The 18,814-nt window shown below is 49.0% G+C and overlaps 1 protein-coding gene across 1 annotated transcript in view; it reads left to right on the top strand.

Annotated features, from left to right (window-relative positions):
* Positions 1-1,144: 1,144 nt before the first annotated feature.
* OPCML (opioid binding protein/cell adhesion molecule like) overlaps positions 1,145-18,814 on the top strand; it is a 325,783-nt gene continuing 308,113 nt past the window's right edge. Inside the window, exon 1 of the mRNA XM_062619950.1 lies at positions 1,145-1,160. The gene's annotated coding sequence lies outside the window, so the exon portion shown is untranslated. The remainder of the gene's footprint in view (positions 1,161-18,814) is intronic.

Here is an 18,814-nt window from a genome sequence, read left to right on the forward strand (position 1 = left end):
CGGGGGGCCGGCAGCGCTTGTGCCCACCCCGCTGCAGAAGGCTGGAGACAGCATTTGAATAATGAATTCTGTTTAAGACTGAAAGCTCGGAGATCCATCTGTAACAAGACTCGGAATAATTACAGCTGATGATTGCCTGGTACCTCAGCCAGAAAAAAAACAGAACAGATTTTGGCCGCCAGCAATTACAAGCAGGCACCCGCTCAAGCACACGGAGAACTTTGGGAATGAATTCATGAATGCAGCGGGGTGGGTTTGAGCCATGGGGATGGTGGTTCGGGGTGCAGGGCTGTGGGAAAGGGGTGTCTGCATTCATACGGCTCCCAGGTTCCTTCTCTGAGGGGCAGGGGTGTCCTCTTAGGGGATGCGTGTTGTCCCCTGCACATCTACAGCATCATTTGGGGCTGGGAGGTGCAGGGCATCAATACCTGGACCAGTGCTTGTGTGGGGCTGTGAGAATTGGTGGTCCTTGCCCATGGCAGGGGGGTTGGAAGTAGATGTTCTTCAGGTCCTTTCCAACCCAAACCAACCTGGGATCCTATGAAATAGGAGGATAAAGGACCAAAGTGGCGTTGCGATGAAGCCGTTCGCAGGAGCAATGGGGTACCTGGAGGTGGCAGGAGCAGTGACAAGTTTTGGGCCAGCCATTTGCCCTGTCTTCCTTTGGCTTTGTCTTGTGGCTTCATGGGCAAGGGATGAGCAGGGAAAGAGGGTTCCTCTCCCCAGCACAGCAGCAAAGCCCTTTAATGGCTGCCAAACCCATGTGTGCTGTCCCCAGCATCTCGGATTTGCCTTGCCTATAATGGGGATAATTTATCAGCTAGTGAATAATACGCTTTCCTCCTTTCATGTCTCCTCCACCTATCATTTCAACCAAGTGAAAATTGTCAAATTAGACTATTTTCCTTGACTGCTCCATTTAGGAGCGGGGAGGGGGAGATGAAGGCTTTGATAACCGCGCTCTGCCGATGCCTTGTAAACCAAGCAGCGAGTAAAAATGTTCCTGCCTGAGACTTGAGGGATTCCCTCCTTGGTAAAGCCCCAGCATTCCCTGCTGAGGTTACATGCTCCTGATTTGTAACAGGCTGTTTTCTTTGCCCCTTAGAGCGTGGCTGGCTGAGGCCTGGGGGAACCTTGGCTTCGCAAGTCACTTGGGGACTGTAAGTACATGGCGCTATCGCTTCTTGCCATCCGCCAAAATTGCGTGTGCTTTGAATTGTCCTGGTGTAATGCATCTATATTCATCACTGCTCCCTTATCTTGCTCGGCTCCAATCTACAAGGATCTGCTTAGTTCTCCTCTGTACCTTTAATTCTCCTTTATCTCAACTGGTGTCACCGCCGAGCCTGAAGACGGCAGGAGCATCTTTACTCCTGCAGCTGTAAAATCCCTGCTCTGTGCCCAGCCCTGCTGCTCATCCTGGAAGGACTCATATTGGCATTGAGGATGTGATGGTCTGTTGTGCATGAGTGCTCTGTGCTGCCCTGATGGGAGGGATGATGCCAGTGATGAGTCCACTTGGGAGGAGGAAGGTTGAAGAGCTCTAAGTGAGCAAGGAGACCTGTGGCATCCCTGGATATCTGGGGGCAGGAAGCACATGGCCAGGTCCTGTGATGCTTTTCCTTAGGGAATCCCGGACTGGTTTGTGTCGAAGGAGCCTTAAAACTCATCCAGTTCCACAGGCAGGGACACCTTCCACTAGAGTAGGTTGCTCCAAGCCCCATCCAACCTGGCCCTGAACACTGTCAGGGATGGAGCATCCTCATCTTGCACTTGAAACCTTACATCCAAGCTAAGGTGAATGCCAAAAAAGGTCTTCCTGGTCTTTCTTTGTGTTTTGAGTTGATCTTAGGTTGCCAGTGGGTTTTTGCAGGTTCTTTATTTCTCTTGTTATGAAGACAGGAGGTTTTAAAATGTTGGTGTTAAGATGGAAGGACTCAGTGATCTAGGTTATTTCCTCCACTGGAGCTGGTTAAATATAACAGGACCTACAAAATGACTTGATGTCCAGTTTGAATTATGCCTCACATACCTGGTTCTGTCTCTCTGCACCATCCTGTTTTGGGCTCAAACACAAGGCGCTGAGTCTGCCATCCTGATCCAGTGCTCTTCCCTCAGCCTCTCCTAGAAATCTCCATTGAAACCCTTCACCTTCCCAGGATATAGGAGCTGTGTGGGCAATATGGACTGTGCAGCATCACTTAACAGGGACCCAGATACATGGAACAGCTGGTTAATCAGTTCAAGTGGCCGGGCCACCAGTTTATGGTATATTAAGTATTCTTTGATTCCGTTTAATTGGGACATTGCAGAGACCCTGATGTCCAGTAATAAAGACAGTGGGAAGCTGATCAGACAGCTCATAAACACTCCATTAATGTCACTCTGTACAGCCCAGCAGTGACTTAAAACACGTCCAAGTGTGGCTGAGGTGCAATGGAATTGGGAAGGCAATTTCCAGCGCTCCCAGTGTGTGCGTGTGTGATTGAAGTGGGTTTAGGAGTTGAAGTGCAGTATTTCGGGGGGGGGGGTGCAGCCGCTTTACACAGCACAGAGCGAGTTCATTTTTAATTCATAAGGGCAATTAAAGCGCACTAAGAATAAAATTCATAAGTCTGGAGCTAAAAACTGACCGTGGTGCTTGTGAAAACTCTTTCTGCTCCTCCTGATGTGGGTGTTTGGTGTGCCTGGAATAATAACCACAGCCAGTTAGTCCCCTTTTCCCTCGTCCTTGTCAATCCAATGCAGGCTTTATTAATCTTACCTACATGTGCCCTTGCGATACTCTGCAACCGCGGTCTTATAGAGCTTCAGCAGCAGGTTTAAGTTTGGGTTTTGGCTGCGAGGCCTGAGAGATGGGGCTGAATTGGGTGAATTCCTGCCTGTGGTGTTTGCTCAGATGCATAAATAGGGCCTGGGAACCATCGTCATCCACTTGAGATGCAGAGAGACAAAGGCACGACTTGGGAATAGGAGTGGTGGCTGTGGCAGTACTGGGAGCCCTGGAAAGGAATTGTATGGAGAAGTGCTAAGGAGCAGTGTTTGTGTGCTCCTTCAGCTCTTGGAAGAGGCATCTTGGTCTGCAATACCTCCCTGTGGCACTGGTGGAGGCAGGTCTCAGCTTTCCCTTCTCCCAATTGCTTTCCAACCCTTTTCCTCTTGGTCCATGTGGTAGCGTGGCTGGAGGGGTGACAGCCAGCTCCTCATTTCCATAATGATCTCTGGGTCTGCTAATGATCCTATTGCTCCTGCACAAAGCAAGTCTAACAGAGAACCTCTGCTCCCGGGGGGCTCAGCTTTGATCAGGGGATGTATCTGGTCCCCTGTGTGGTTGGAGGGGGACAGTTCCCTGTTGGCTGCTTTGTAACTCCAACCATTCATCGCTGTCAATAATGGATTCATTTAAGGGTCTAATTCCCCACCCCCTGCCTTATTCCTTTTCTTTTTTTACATCTGCACACTCACTCATGCAAAAAATTACATGATTTCAGAGGCTCAGCTGACTCTGCTCTTGGATTGTGAGGGCTCCTTAGTACCACCAGCACCATTCAATTAGCTCTGGTGCACAAAAGAGACGTGCTGGAATAATACAGCCTTTAGCTGAAAAGGGGCTTTGTCCCATGGGGAGCTCCATCACTTCCCGGCTGCATGGCACACGCTGGTCCTCGATGCTCATCCTTTGCCTGCGTCCATTGGGATAGTGATGAGGACCAAGTAGGGGAGGTTGGGACAAGTTTGGGCATACCAATAGATGTAACAGGCAGAGATTTAGGTGCTTAGTGCCGCTGGCTCCCAAACAGGCACTTTGAGGGTGCTTGGTTGTGTCTTCTGCAAGACGCGAGATGAGTCCAGCCCTTTGGAGCATCCTCATCCTCCCGACTGCAATATCAGTCCCCAGTGTGTCCAGGCTGGAGAAGCCCTGGCATTCCCTTCTGCATCCTCAGCTCTTTGGATGTGCCCTGGAGCACACAAGGTGTGGAGAGGGCCCAATCTGTTGCCTTGAAAGGAGGATAGGAGTTACTTCTTCCCTTCATCTCTGTGCTTGATTAGGAGCTGATAAAAAGCCAAAGGCAGGTCTGTGCTCCAGCAGGACATCAGATTCCACTCCAGCTTTGCCTGGGAACCATGTGGATGAAATATTAAGCAGCTTGGGCACAACAGGCATAATGAGAAGAGTAGTTAAAGGTCTGGCATCCTTTGGGGCCACGTGTGATTGATCAGCCCTTGCAAACATAAATAACAGCCCTTTAGATCTATGTGGCAAGTTTAAATGTTTAATACAGCTGGATGTATGGTGAAGAAGTTGTCACCCTCTGCTCCGTGCCCGTGATGCTCCAGGTGAATCCATCATGTTCTCCCTCCTGGAAACTTCACATCCCACTGGCAGGCACTTTGAAATTCACATCCCATCTTTAGCTTGCTACAGGACTGGGGATGCTCTGACTCCCACCAGGGAGAGGGGACAGCCCCAAACTGGGTTTGCTCCATGGGACCCCCAGGTGTGCAGAGGGAGTAGGGATAAGACCTGCCATGAGGCTGATACCCCACATCTAACCATACAGAGGGGCTGTCACCCTTTGTGGCTTTCCTAGCCAAGGTTATAGCATTGGATGAGTTTTGGGAAGTCCTGCCTTCCAAAATGCCATCTGCACAGGGTCCATGCTCCTGCTGGAAGCTCTTGGGTAGTTGCAGTCTGCTGTACTTCAGCCCAGGTAGTTGCTACTGATATTTAGTTCTCATGGGGTGTTTATAACAGCATCGGTGCTTTTAAAACTAGAGCTGGCAACAGATCCCTGCGGTGGCTCTGGAGCAGGAGATGTGCTGTTCTCAGAGGCTTATTTCACCTATGAAGGAGGATCCATAGGGAGGTAGCAGTGATGCTCAAAGGTATGGTCAGAGGGAGACACCTCAGCATTGCAGAAGGTCCATCCCTGTGCCATGGCAGGACAGTGGGTGGCTGAGATACCCAAGAGAAGCCCAGCGAGCAGCCTTGGGGACAGCAGGCATCATGCACAGGATGGTGGCAGGCAGAGGGAGCCCCAGGCTAGAAAGCAAAGGGAGTGAGCAGGGAAAGGTGTCCAAGCCATCCAGATGTGCACGGATGCAGTGGTGGAAGCTGATGCTGCCGTCTCCGGTGGTCCCAGCCTGGCAGAGCTGTGACATCCATCCCTCTTCAAGCACTGCTCCCCATCTCTATAGGAGAGCTCATTAAAAGCAAGCATCTCCTGCTTCTGCAGCAATTGAGAGCGATCACTGGAGCTGCAGGGTGCTCTTTAAAGTCTGATGGGTAAGGAGAGAAGGTAAAAGCCCAGGGATGAAGGCCAGCAGCAACGATTAAACAGCACTCAGTAGCAAGCAGGTTTGCCTTGGGCATCCTGGCAGGCATGCAGCCTTCTAGGTAGGATGATGCTGACACGCAGGTGTCATCTACTTTGATTTCCTGATGGCATCTTTAACCTTTTGGAGGCTGGGAAAGCCATCCAGCCCTGCTGTTAGTGCTGGTGAGGATGGCTGCAGGTGCTTTGGGTGAGTTAGGTCATGCATGGTTGGGTTTTTCCCCCTGTACCTGAGGTAAGCTCTGGTAATGTCCTCTGTGACACCCCACAGCACCACCTGAGGAGATGGAGAGCTCGTGGGGTGAATGTGGCCCTGTTTGCATTACAAACCTTCCCACTGGTTTTAAACACTCTCTGGCTGCCAGAGCTGGGCTCTGATGATGACTCCTCGCTCAGGCTTCAATGAGGGATTGCATCCCTCCTGTGCTCTGTGTGTTGCCTCTGTTCCTGTGATCACCAGCAAAGATGATGCTGGAGACGTCCTCTCTCATGCAGATAATATTCCTCCTGCTTTGGGCTTGAGCAGACGAGGTGTTGCGGGGTGAATGGGTGCATTTTGCTTTGTGGTCCAAGGTGTGTGGAGCCCAAAATGCTGCTTCTGAGAGCAAAAAGGGCTTCAGAGGGGAGTGTGAGGAGGCGGAGCAAAGCTGCTTCAGAAGATGATGGCTGTATGTAAAAGCACTGGGGAGGAAGGCAGAAGGTAAGGTCATAACATCACCCAGCTCCATGCAGGAGGCAAGTGATGCCCAGGCATCCCCAGTGTGTTTCTCTCCCAGGTTTTTGGGTGGCACAGTGCTTTTGGCCACGTTTTTGCTCTGCCACAGGCCCTGGATGCTGCTTCCTGACTCATATCACCTCTGTAGGGCTGAAATCATGGTACAAGTGGCATCTGATGCTCGCTCTCTGCTCCTCTTTGCATCCTTCCTCTTGTGACTGCATGTAAAAGCTGCTTTCATCTCCTGCCTCCTTTAGCATCCTCCCTCCCTTTTTTTCTTTCCTTTTTTTTCCTATAAAAAGAAAGATTTTGGGAAATGAAGGGAGAAAGAGACAAAAAAATAAAAGCTCAGATGCGAGGGTTTTTTTTTTTTCGCTCATGAAAGGGAAAGCAGGGAATACAACAAATTAAATAGCCACCCGGCGAGAAAAAAGGGATAACAGTGGAAAATGAGGAGGGGAAGGGCTAGAAACCAGCTGAAAAAAGCAGGTTGGTGCTGGAAGGTGCCAGCCAGGGTTGGTAATGGAAGCGTAGAGTGTGGTCCTTGCGCTGAAGTCCATCACTTGCTCTCTGCCTCGCTACCCCAAGCCTGCCATCCTCTGTTAGCTCCTGCAATGTTGTACCTGCCAGCTCGGTTTGACCAGTGATGAGGAAGGACCAGATTAATTAGGAGATATCTCTTTTATAGAGCCAGCCTGGCTCTGCAGGAGGACCTATTTAAAGGGATGAAGATGCGCTGCAGCAGCTGCCATATCACTGGCTAGGAGCGTGCTCACTCACCTAGCTCCAAATCCATTTCCTTTTGCCCTCTACCAGTAATTCCCAGCATATAAAAGTGAGGCGAGCACTGAGCTGGGCTGGTGAAAAGCAGGAATAGATGAGGAAATGGGAGCAGGATTATGTCTGGATGAATGCTGGGAGTTTGGAAAACTTCTTATAGCGCTGCCAGTGGGAATGGGGCTGTGGGGTTTCCCATATCCAGCACAGACCCAGCCATCAAGGGGTGGTGATGGGAGCATCATTCCACTGTTGCTAGGCTCATTAAGGCCCAGCCTTGCCTTCAAGTGACACAGGTAATGAATCCTCTGCAGGGTGCCTGCTGGCTTTAATAAGCTGGAATGAACTGAGGAAGGGAATTAACCTGGCAGCACTGGTTCGTGCTGCAGCGGGATGCTGGGGATGTCTCCTCCCAGGCCGTGCTGGGAATCTTAACACTTCTCCAGCTTCCCTTTGTAAAGCACCCGCAGGTTCCAGCCCCAGTGAGGCGGTGGGGAGCAGGCAGGGAGGCAGCACCCTTGTTTCCATGCTGCAGGGCACCCTCCTGCCTGTTTTCCCCCTGGATGAGTGATGTCAGCGAGCTGAGATTGGCACATCCAGATGTGCAGCATCCCACTCGAACCGGCTTCCCTCCTGCTGCCTCTTGCCACCAGCCTCCCTCCTGCAAAAGGGACAGGGAGGGTTTAAGGAGCCGTGTGTGTGTTTGGAAGGTGTTTCAGGCCGTGCATAGGACCGCTTTTGGTTCAGGGTCCTGAAGGCTGCTTTATGATAGCACACGGAGAGCATCGTGCCTGCAAACCCTGCTCTTAAAGTGCTTTCGGTTGGGTCTTTTAGCTTCCGTTTTAAAAGGCTTTGTAAGGCAGCCCTGCTGTGGGGCACACTCAGTGGGGCAGGAAATGCGCTTCATCCAACCGGATGGCTGCATGGGAAAGGTGCAGACCCCAATACTTGGCTGCCAGGGGTCTGGGAAAGTAGGTCCCATGTTCTGAGTTGCATTAACACTGATTGCACAGTGCTTTTTGGGAGCACATGTGATGAAGAGCTTTCCTGCTGTCCTTTTCCTGCTGGTTTTGGCTGGAATCGAGTTACTTTTCTTCCTAGTAGCTGGTAGAGTGCATTTAGGATGAGACTTGTTATGATACATCCCCCCTGTTCCATATCATCCTCCCTTCATCTGGCAGGTCCCTGGGAGAAGATCATTCTGGCAGCTGGGTGAGCCCTTGTGGACACCAGGTTGTGTGGGTTATCCCTTGGGACATTGGGATCTGTGGATAAGAGCCCACAGCCTGTTCCCTATGGGAATGGCTGGCTGAATTGCACGCCTGGCTCTGTGGGTGAAGGGGTGAGGGAAGGGTGGTGAGGGATGCTCCCTGCTGCAAGCACAGAGCCCTGTTTTGGCCGTGCTGTCTCCGTGCACATGGTGCATGCATACAAATGTGCTCTTCCTGCAGTAGAGGAGCCTTTCCCTGACTGGTCCCTGAAGAACAGCCATAGGTTTTGAGAACCCCTTGATGGCCTTGCTTGTAATTATAATGTAATCGGTGTAATTGAGAGCCCAGGGGCTGATTTGCATGTTCTTCATGTTATTGAGGCTTGTGGGGTTATCCCTTGCCTTCCCCTGCAATTAGTGAGGTTTAGTGATGCTGGGGTTGGGTCCTTCCTCCTGCCCATCAATGGGGAGCAGGAGATGAAGGGGCTGAGGTTTGAAGGCGTGGAGCAAACAGTTCCTTGTGGCACCAGGGCCTGGGTTTGAGGGCCACCAGAGCCATCCATAATTGATAACACCCAGGCTGTAATGAGCTCCCAGTCCAGACTAGGAAATCATTTGCAAGCTGATCTGGATTTCCATGGAAAGGGCTTGTTCTCTGAAGGGTTTTCAGGCTTTTGGCTAATGCTCATTCAGAGCACGAAGGGGGTGATGTTTAGACCTCTGGGTGGATGAGTTTTAGGAATTGAAGAGTGGATGTCATGTCCTAGGGCTATCTCATCCACAAGATGCTGAGCTGGGGACTGAGCTCCTGTCCCTTGACATGGGCATGATGCTGGTGGCAGATAGAGCCTGGATAACCCCATAGGGTTTTGAAGGGGGTCATTTATGGTGAGTGGAGAGGGTTTTCCACTACTCCAAGTGCTGGTGTTGAGTTTTCCCTAGGAAAAATCTGGGTGAAACACACATTTTAGTTGGGTGATACAGAAACACGAGGGTCCAGCCCAAAGGGCACATGAGGTTGGGCAGGGTGGTTGTGCCTGGCCCACTGTAGTCTTAAAACTCACAGGGGCCCAGTCTTTGCTGGGTAACTTGATGTTCTTAAAGGTCTTTTCCAACCTGGTTGATGCTATGAAAGATGCAGGATTTCAGGGAGTTGTGGGGGGGGGTTCCTGCTTGTTTCTTCCAGCCCAGTTTGCAGAGGAAGAAAAACAATCAGAGGCAAGCAGGCAGGGAGATGCTCTTAAATCCACCGGGGCTTTGAGAGGATATTGTTTGTGTTTCTTGAATAATGGCTTTTGATATGAAATAATAGATTGTGCCCGTTTTGATGGCCGATATTACATTTATTTTAAATGATATAATCAGCCCTCAGCGTCTCAATTGATTTAGTCAATTAAGTTTTTAACCTCATGTCTTCAGTCTCATCTGTGAGTAATTTAAATGTGGTGGGTTTAATGAAAGAACATCTACCTGTTCATTTAGCCAGGCATATGATTGCCCTTTGGATCTCTGGTGGTGGGAAATGTCTCTTCTGCATGGCAATGTTTACCAGGGATGAGGAGACAATAAATGGATTGGCATTTCCAGAGCAATCCAACTATACCAGCCACAGCGATATATTGAAAAGGCTTTTAAGCAGGACAACGGGCTTGTCTCTTAATGCTGGGGTTGTGCTTAACCACAAGGGGTGATGGCAGCAATGAACCATCCCAAGCTGATAGATGCACAGCAGCTTGGAGGGACCAGCCTGAAACCCCCTTTGCCTGGTTTAGAAAGCTGCTTCAGCCCCTCTCATCACCCTCACTTTTACCTCGTGCTACATTCAACACCAGAAAAGGAAGCTGATGGTTTTCAGCCTCCCCTATTGTTGCTAAGAGAAATCAAGATAAATGACCCAGGGCTCCACAGTTACTGGTTTTGCTGCTTTCTCTTCCCCATTGTTGGGCAATGAGCCTTTGCATGGGATGGGTGGTGGGTGTCCCTTGGTTTGCTCGCAGGGGGGTGTCTGTGATGAAGTGATTTGAAACCACACTTAGAAACGTTGGTGTTGACTTTTTGTTCTCGTCTCATAGACTGATATTCCTAAAATAACATTTTCCTCCTGTTTTTTGAAGCAGAAATACTCCCAAGGAGCATTTTCTGTGGTTTTCTCACAGAAGGCAACCTGCCTCCCCCTGAAAAGAGTTGTTTTAGAGTTTTCAGTGCAAAATGCGACCTGGTTTTGATAAAGCGTTTCTATTCATGAGCAGTAGCTCATAGCGACTCGGAAGAAACAAATAGCTTTTGGCAGCATAAACATCTGTGTCGAACAAGGGGATGGGGAAGGTTTGAGACTTGATTTGGTGCAGTTTGCCCATGGAATTTCAGCAATATGAGTGTCAGGGGATGTTTTCCCATCCAACCTAAGCCCAAATCTGATGCTGGTGAGAGCTACAACACTGTTGTGTCAATGATCTTCTTGGCTGTTGCAGTGCCTCGCTCCTTGGAGATCTATTTCACAGTCTCATTGTTAATGGTGCATCTCTTCTTGACCTGGGATATGAAGGTCCTTGGTGCAGGGCAGGTTCTTACTCTCCTCTAGGACACTACCTGGTGTAAATGGTCAATAACACCAAGAAGAAGATGAATGAGCATTAATGATGTGTGATTAATTCACCAGGGTCCTTCCCACGTACCCCATACTTGCACTGAGTCCTCTGCTGCAGTGGAGTACATCTCATCTTGCAGATACCTGGTGTGAACCCAAAGCTGTTGCTCCGGTGCTCTGAGACCAGGTTTTCAGGCTGATGCTGCCTCTCTTCTGCCCAGACTCTCCCAGATGAAGTTTTGGGTCTCATTTCCTTGCTAGTTTGAGTCTCTTCCTCTCCCTGCTGCCATAGATGTGCCAGAGATGATATGGTTTCAGAATATGACCAGAGCTGGCCAGCTGGTCCATCCCCTCTATTCTTGCTTATAAGGAGGATCAATAGTGCTTGAAGGCTGCATAAAAGGGTGTTTCTATCTCTGGTAAGGAAAGAGTATGAGCCAGGGATGCTCAGAGCTGCCTTGGTACCTCCACCTCTTCCCCCACATCCTCTTGGATGCAGCTTCACTCCCCTGCACGTAAGGGAGATGGCCCACACTGGTTTCCTTTAAGCAGGGATTCAGCTGTGGCTCTGAAAGCGGAATTAGAAGTAGGACTTAATCATACAAGCTCTGGAAATGTGGGAGATTAGATCATTTTAAGGAGAGTGGTTAAACACTTTCTTTGCTGTGCAGGAACCTTCCGGGGATTGGAGAGTGGAGAACTGGATTTAAAGCTTAGAAATTCCTTTTCTTTTTAAAGAAGGGTTTGTTTTTTTTTCCCCAGTTGGACAGGAAAGACTTTAAAGGGATGGTTAAAAAGAGGGAGAGATAGGGAAGGATGTGTGGAATGGAGACACGTGTTGAAAATAGACATGAAGCATGGATTGAGTTGTCTGGCCACATTAAAGATGTTTAAGGTCCCTTCCAACTCAAACCATTCTATGATTTGATCTTTGAAGTGCAAGTCTGCTCTGGAAAGTCATTATTGTTGATGGGGAGACCTTTCAGGTGCTCTGTGTTGTTTCTTGCCACCTTTGAGGACAGATTTACTCCATGTAGAAACAGATCTTTGGTAGCCTCATCCTCTCCCCTGCCTGCTGCAGCCTCCAATACAGCAGCTGAAGACAGCAGAGGATGCTGGTTGCTGTGGACCCCCTAAGCTGGGGGCCCCAGGGGTGATGTTGAAGCTGATATTGGTGCTGTGTCTGTAACTGGGGTTTTGTTTCTCAGCTAGGCATTGCCTGCCAGCTCCTGGTCCTGTTTGGTTGCCTCTTAGCTTGCTCAGGGACGTTTGCTTGTGTTTCTTTAGCATTTTTCTTCATTTCACAGAGCTGAAGAGATCGATGGGAAGGTAGGGCTGGGATTTCAGGCTGCCTATAGCATGGATCTGTGACTGATGACCCAGCTCTGCTGCTGCTCTCGAGCATGGGAGCTTGCAGGGCTTGGTGCAGGTGGGATACTGTGTCCATCCCATATGTGCTCTTCTCCAGAGACACCCACATGGGTTGTGATGCTGTGACCACCCCAGAAGAGAGTGGAAGGTTGGGTTTAAAGCCTCTCAATGGCCGAACTGTGCCCTGGGAGTCCTGCGTGGAGCTGCAGAGCAGGAAGAGCCGGTGGGACCACGGTCCCCCATGTCAGCAGAGCGGTGCTGGAGTCACGGTGCCGGCTGTATCAGAGATGCTTGTTGCTATAGAAACACCCTGTGGCATTGTGCTTATTGGGAGGGAGGTGGCATTTTTATGATGGAAGGAGCTCGGTGTGGACACATAGGTGTTGCTTCACTTTTCCAACCTGGGGCAAGTGCTTTTGGTCACTAGGTGGGAAGGAAGGTTTGGCTTGGGTTACTGTGCTGGTAGGGCTGCTGCAGCCGAACCCTGAAGATAAAGGTGATGGAGAGAATCATAGAATCATCATAGAAAGGTCTGGGTTGGAAGGAACCTTAAAGCTCATACAGTTCCAACTCCTGCCATTGGGCCAGGTGTCCAACCTGGCCTTGAACACTGCCAGGGATGGGGCAGCCACAGCTCCTCTGGGCACCCTGTGCCAGCGCCTCAGCACCCTCACAGGGAAGAGCTTCTGCCTAAGAGCTCAGCTCAGTCTCCCCTCTGGCAGGTTAAAGCAATTCCCCATTGTCCTGTCCCTGTATGGCCTTGTCCCTTTAGGTGTTGCTCTGCTGTCATCCCTGGCGCGGACAGTTTGTTCCTGCTCTTTTTGAGCCAATCACTGCTTCACACTCTTAAAACACACTCTGAGCAGCCCCAGATGTCCCCAAGGAACCCCTTTCCATCCCTTGAGCATCCTTCCCCCCCCCCCCATCCTCATACCTGCCACCCTTCCTTTTAATAGCCCACTTCCACTGAGCAAATGAGGCAGAGCCTCGGATCCCTCCCCTCGGTCTGCCAGTGAATTAACACTCCATTAACTTAATGAGGGCTCTCCCGGCTGCCCTGGCCCTGGACATAGTGTGCAGTGCTGCCAGCCAAGGGGAAAGCAGGAGCCAGGCTTGGCTGGACACAGGGGCTGCAGCAGAACACTTGCAGCTGAGCAGGGAGAGCTTTGTCCAGGGGTCTTGGGGTTGCTGAAGCTTTGGGGTGCCTCTGGGGTTTCCATGGTGGGGATGGCTATGAAGGGGAAGGGTGATGGGAATGGCTGGGTGTAGGTTGTGATGTGTAGTCCAGGACGCCGCACAGCTGTAGTGCTCCAGCATCCTTCACATCCCTTCACACCAGGAGGAGTGTGGCCACAAGGCTGAGGGTGGTGATTGCTCCCCCTCTACTTGACCCTGGGGAGGCCACATCTGGAGTCCTGTGTCCAGATGTGTCCTCAGTACAAGAGACAAGGAGCTCTCTTACGAGATGGGGTTCATGTTCCTTCAGCTTGTGCATGGGGTCTACATGGCTGGAGCCTGTTTGAAAGGAGGTCTCACTCTCCTATCCTGTTATTGGGGCACATAATTTCCATCCAAAGTATTTAATCACCCAATTTGTGTTAAGGAGCATCAGATTTCAGTTTCCAGCTGTGCCAGCACAGAAGATTCTACCTTGTTAATGAATCCTAGACTTGAAACACCTTCTGTGTAGGTAGAGGGACATAAAAGCCAAGGAGGGGAGAAGACTTGAGGGTGCTTCAGGAAACTGGGGGCAAGGGCAGGCCCATGTGAAGAGAAGGGACCACCCGTGGATCACCCTGCATTGTACTCCATCCAGTATCCAAGTTTTAGCCTTTTAAGTGAATTAGCAGGTGTCTGTTTGAATTATCCCGACATGAAGAGTCAGTCAGAAAATGTATATTCATTGGAAAGGTCAAGTCCATCTGATTCCTGCATTTGGTATGCGGGGACTTCTCCTTTCAACTCTCCTTTCCTTAATGAGATTCTTGTTTCCAAGTGTCGTGCTGCGGGCGCGGGATTTGACAAAGTCAAGTGTGGTGGAGGCATCGTTTCTGTTAACATGTTTACCCTTTCATCTGCCTGTCCTTTGAAAGCTCCACAGTAGACAATAAGGATGCAGTGGGATGTGGTTGTCAGCAAAACGAGCCTTTTTTTGGGGGGGAGGAGATGTGCTAGCGGGGTTCTGCATCACCACCAACTTTGATTTGTACACGGGGAGGAATGCAATTGGAGGGAGGGCTTTTGGAGGCTTTGAGAAGACCTCGTGGTCACCACGGGTGGCTGGGGCGGGCAGCAGGGTGTTAGCAGCTCCTGCCGTGGATAGAAAGCTGAAGTTGGCCTGGCATGGCAGAATGGTGTTTCTTGATTAAATTAATGCCTATTGATAGTTCTCCTGTTGTTTTGATTTCGCAGGCTGTTTAAATTCAGGCTTGTCACAACAAAATACAAAGGAGGTTGCGCGGAGATTGATCTGCTTTTTTTTTTTTGCATCATTCCCCCCCCTTTAATCCTGTCTCTGAAGAAGAGTGTTTTAAATTTGTGTGTATTTTTTCTCCCTCCACTTCCAGATTGACAGCAGGGATGTTCAAACAGTGGCACAAATAATTATGGTAAATTCCAAGCATACATTAGCGGGGAAGGTGCTCCTTGATTGTAAAGCACAGCTCAGTTTCCTGCGTCATGAAACCACTGACACGGGGGTTGACTTTGGTGGTTTATTCCCTTGGATTTAGTGGCTGCCAACCTGCTTTACCCAGAGAGGGTTTTAGGTTTGATGGGTGAAGCTTTGGTGTCCTTTTTGTTGTCAACGCTGTCTCCTGCCTGCTTTGTGACGGTCCCCTCCAATTCTTCAGCATAGAGCCATTTATGCAAGCTGAGTCCCAGAGCGCTCTGCCAAGTTAAATAATGTAGTCACAAAACCAAATATTGAATAATGACTGAGGAAAGGATTAAGGGAGACAGTCAAGGAACAAAAAGAGAGATTCTCAAGCGGTTTGAACGCCAAATTGAGAAGACAGAGATGTTTTCCTCGTGGAAAGTTCCCAGGGAGGCTTTTCTGTTCGCTTCTAGGCTCACTTGTTGGAAAGGAAACATTCACTTTCTTTTGTTCCTTTGGAGAGCTGCGTCACCAACCCCAGTTCTTGACTTGACGCTGGTTTTGCAGGGAGATTTAAATAAAAGATGCCTTGCGGGGAATCAGATGTGTAATTTCACATGCGCTTCGTGAGGCTTTTCTAGCCCACCTCGGCGTTGTTGAGCTGCGGTAACCATGGGGTGGGTAGTTGTTGGGTACTCATATGGTGAGAGAGAAATAGGCTGAAGGAATGAGCTCCTCCTGATGTTGCACAGAAACTTATGTAAATGCCTTTTGTATAGCTCGAAGAAAATCTAGAGCTCCTCTAAATCAGAGAGTGGGAAATTCTGCTGGGAAGCCATAAATTCAGTAGATGTCTTCAATAAATTCCAAGTATTGGCCAGGAAAGAAGTATCCATGTGGCAAAAGGGGTTATTGGACCTCCTGCTGGTTTCTTTATCTTTTCGGGTCAGTCCAGAAAATGCAGCTTAGGATCCATTGCAAGGTGATGATTTACATGGCAGGTGACATAAGAAAGTGCATTATGCTGGGAGGAAGCATGAGATGGGATGTATTTACTGCCTGTCTGGGTGAATTATCCACTCTCACATGTCTGCCATGTGCTTGGGTAGAGAATGTGTGTGTCCAAAATAGCTGATAAAGTGAGTGTGGAGAGTAACAGGTCATAAATGCAACCCCCCCCCCCCCCCCCCCATGGCTATTGCTGCATCCCTTGTGCTGAACTCTCTTTAACTCCCTTTGGAGAAGCTGGTGCTGGAGGTGATGTGAAGAAGCTGGTTTTGATAGAGCATGCACACAGACAAATCTCACTTGCTGCTGCAGAGGTGAGGTGAGCGTGGCTTTAGCTGGGAAAAGGAGAAGGATCTGTATTTGTGGGGACATCAGTGCTTGTGGCCTCATGCGCTGGGATATTGGAGCTGCAGAGGCCACCTCCTCGTCTCACTTCTCTTACTTAGCGGGGTTAGAATGTCCCATCCCACTGGGGAAACTTCTCATTTGAGATCAAGCAAATTATCCTGTGATGGCTGCTGCTATTTCTCAGTCTTGGCAGGCTGGCTGTGATTTACTCCTAATATTTATCTCTCTTCACTTACTATTTCTTGCTGAATGAGTAAAAACCCTGCGAAAGAATGAAGTGGAGGGGATGAACTCTAAGCTCATGCAGTACAAGGGGACTGCAGCTCGCAGGCAGTGATGCTTTGGGAATTGAAATGCAGGTTTGAAGGCTTGACATCCACCGTGTTAGTTGCTCGTGACCCTTCACGCAGAGGCTGCTTTAGGCCACATCTGTTATGGATGGATGGCTTGTGTTTCCAGAAGGCTTCTTTTTCCTTCCCCCCAGGCGGGTTGCAGGATGATTGCTTTTTATTTGTGTGTGTGTGTGCCCCCACGGAGAGCTCAGGATCTCATCTGGCTTTTAAGTATATACTTCTGTTATCTAGCAGGTGTTGTAGGTGGATGTGTAAATTAGTATACTTCTGTTTACACAGAAATGAATATATAGTATAAAAACAATTTGCTTGCAAAAGACTCATTCTGCCTCCAGAATATGTTTGAATCTTAACACAAGACAAAGTAATTTAATCCCTCCGAACCCATACGTTGTTTGCCTCTCATTTCTTCCAGCGTGTTTTACCTTCATCAAAAGATAAATCAATTTGTAGCAGCTATTGGCAGCTTTTTAAGCCAGCGAACTGAACAGCTTAATTAGGGAAAATATATTAAAGGATCTGAGAGATGCTAACCCGTTCAGTGCCTCCTCATGGCTGCATCCTCCTCCACCCTAAAGCAGCGTCTGGGGCTCTGTGCATCATCTCCAGTGTGCTGGTTTGCTGCTGCCTTTATCTGATTGATAGTGCATGGTGAAGATGGCAGGACTCATCTACTCTCTAAAACCTGGTGATGCCTTTCTTGGCCTGGCCAGTTTTGGGGCTTGAAACTTCATTATCCTCCAGTTTGATTTGGTATCATTGAGGGTTTTTCCTATTTCCTTTACCTGCTGTGTGTGAGCATCCCCATCCTGACACCCTGGCAGTGGCTGCCTTGAGCACAAGACGTAATCACGGTCTCATAGTTTGCCCCATGCCCAAATAAACAGCATAGGAAGGGGGAGCAGCATTCCTCAAACACCCCTTCCTATTCAGCTCCATTCATATGTGTTATTTGTACTTTAAAGTAGAAGGAGCAGGGGGGAAGGTATCCCATAAGTGCAAACCACACTGAGCTCTCATTAGGGCTCATCCCTTGGGGTGGATGTAGCTCTAGGATGCCTAGAGATGAGCAGGCTACAGGCTGGCTTCCACACAGAAGATCTTTTTCTTGCAAAGGCTGAGAATTCACAGAGCTGAAGTCCTCGAGGCTTTTAGTGTGTGGGATGGCGATGGGTTACAACAAACAGCCTCAATGTTTGGTTAATTTCAGCTCCAACTTAAGGTGCTCAGACGAAATGGAGTTGATATCAGGACAGTCTTGCTTAAGGAAGAGTATTGTCAGCACAGACCAAAGCATTCTCCATCTGTTGCTGTAGCTGTTAAGAGCCAATATTAGATATATCCACTGCAGGCTGGAAATCCTGGAGTAAGTGCTCATGGAAAAGCTCCACTTGGGAACTTTCTTCCCTGCTTTACCTTGCTGGAGGTTAACTCATGCCCAAACCAGCAAAACTAAGTGTTCCTCGCCATGTCTAGTACTCACTGAATGTCCCTCGCTTCCCTCTGAAAGGACAGAGCTGAAAGGGGAAGGTGAAACATCAGCTGCAGAGTCTCCTTGTCCTTAGCTTGAAAATCTCCTAATGACCCAAGAAGTGCTTTCCTTGCTCTTGGAGCTTGCAACAAATGGCAGACCTTGATGTTGTTCTTCTCCTACCTGTTCTTTACGTTCCATAGCAACAGAGGGTAAGGTTTGTTACTGCTGAAGAGAAAGAGGAGACCTGGCAAATGAGGTCCAGTGAAAAGCGAACACCTCAGATTGCTTCCAACCTGATATTCCAACACACCTACCCAGTTTTATTCCTTCATTGCAGATGGCTTCTTCCACCATAACATCCATGCCCATGCACCACGTGCATGTGTGCGTACACGCGCAGTTATTCTTGCCTCAGCACAATGACTTCCTAACGATCTCTTACCCATCCAAGACAGATTGCTTTTCATGGTTCAGTGCTCGCAGCTCAGGCATCCATTTTAATCAATAAAACAGTCAAAAGAGAGAATAGATTTACTTGTTTCTGGTTTTTTACATTTAATTGAAAATTTTCGAGTGATTACAAACATAGATATTGTATAGATTGAGGAGTTTAGAAGACAATAAGTGCCAAAAGAAAAATCTCCCTGTAGCCTCGCCTCTTCTCCTGTTGTGCTACAGAATAGATGGTAGCGGTTTATGCTTGGCAGTGACCCTTCTTTTCCTTTCTCCTGCCTTGTAAAAGCTGGGATGGATTTTATGGGGTTTTACCCAGACATTGCTGAGAGCATCTGCGATGAGCACTGTTAAATCCTTTTTACCTGTGATGAGGGAGAATCTCCACTCACATAGAATCATAGAATGGTTTGGGTTGGAAAGGACCTAAGGATCATCTAGTTCTAACCCACTGCCATGGGTTCTAACCCACACCAAGTGGAACCTGGAGATGTCATAATTTCATGAGTCAGGTGGTCATCAAAAGTGTGAGAACAGGCCCTCAAACCTCTCCAGATCCAACAGAAAGGGTTAAATTTTAATAAGA

This window comes from Pezoporus occidentalis, unplaced genomic scaffold (assembly GCF_034315485.1).
Source record: "Pezoporus occidentalis ecotype Australia unplaced genomic scaffold, CSIRO_AGI_Poc_V1 ctg216, whole genome shotgun sequence".
Classification (NCBI taxonomy): domain Eukaryota; kingdom Metazoa; phylum Chordata; class Aves; order Psittaciformes; family Psittacidae; genus Pezoporus; species Pezoporus occidentalis.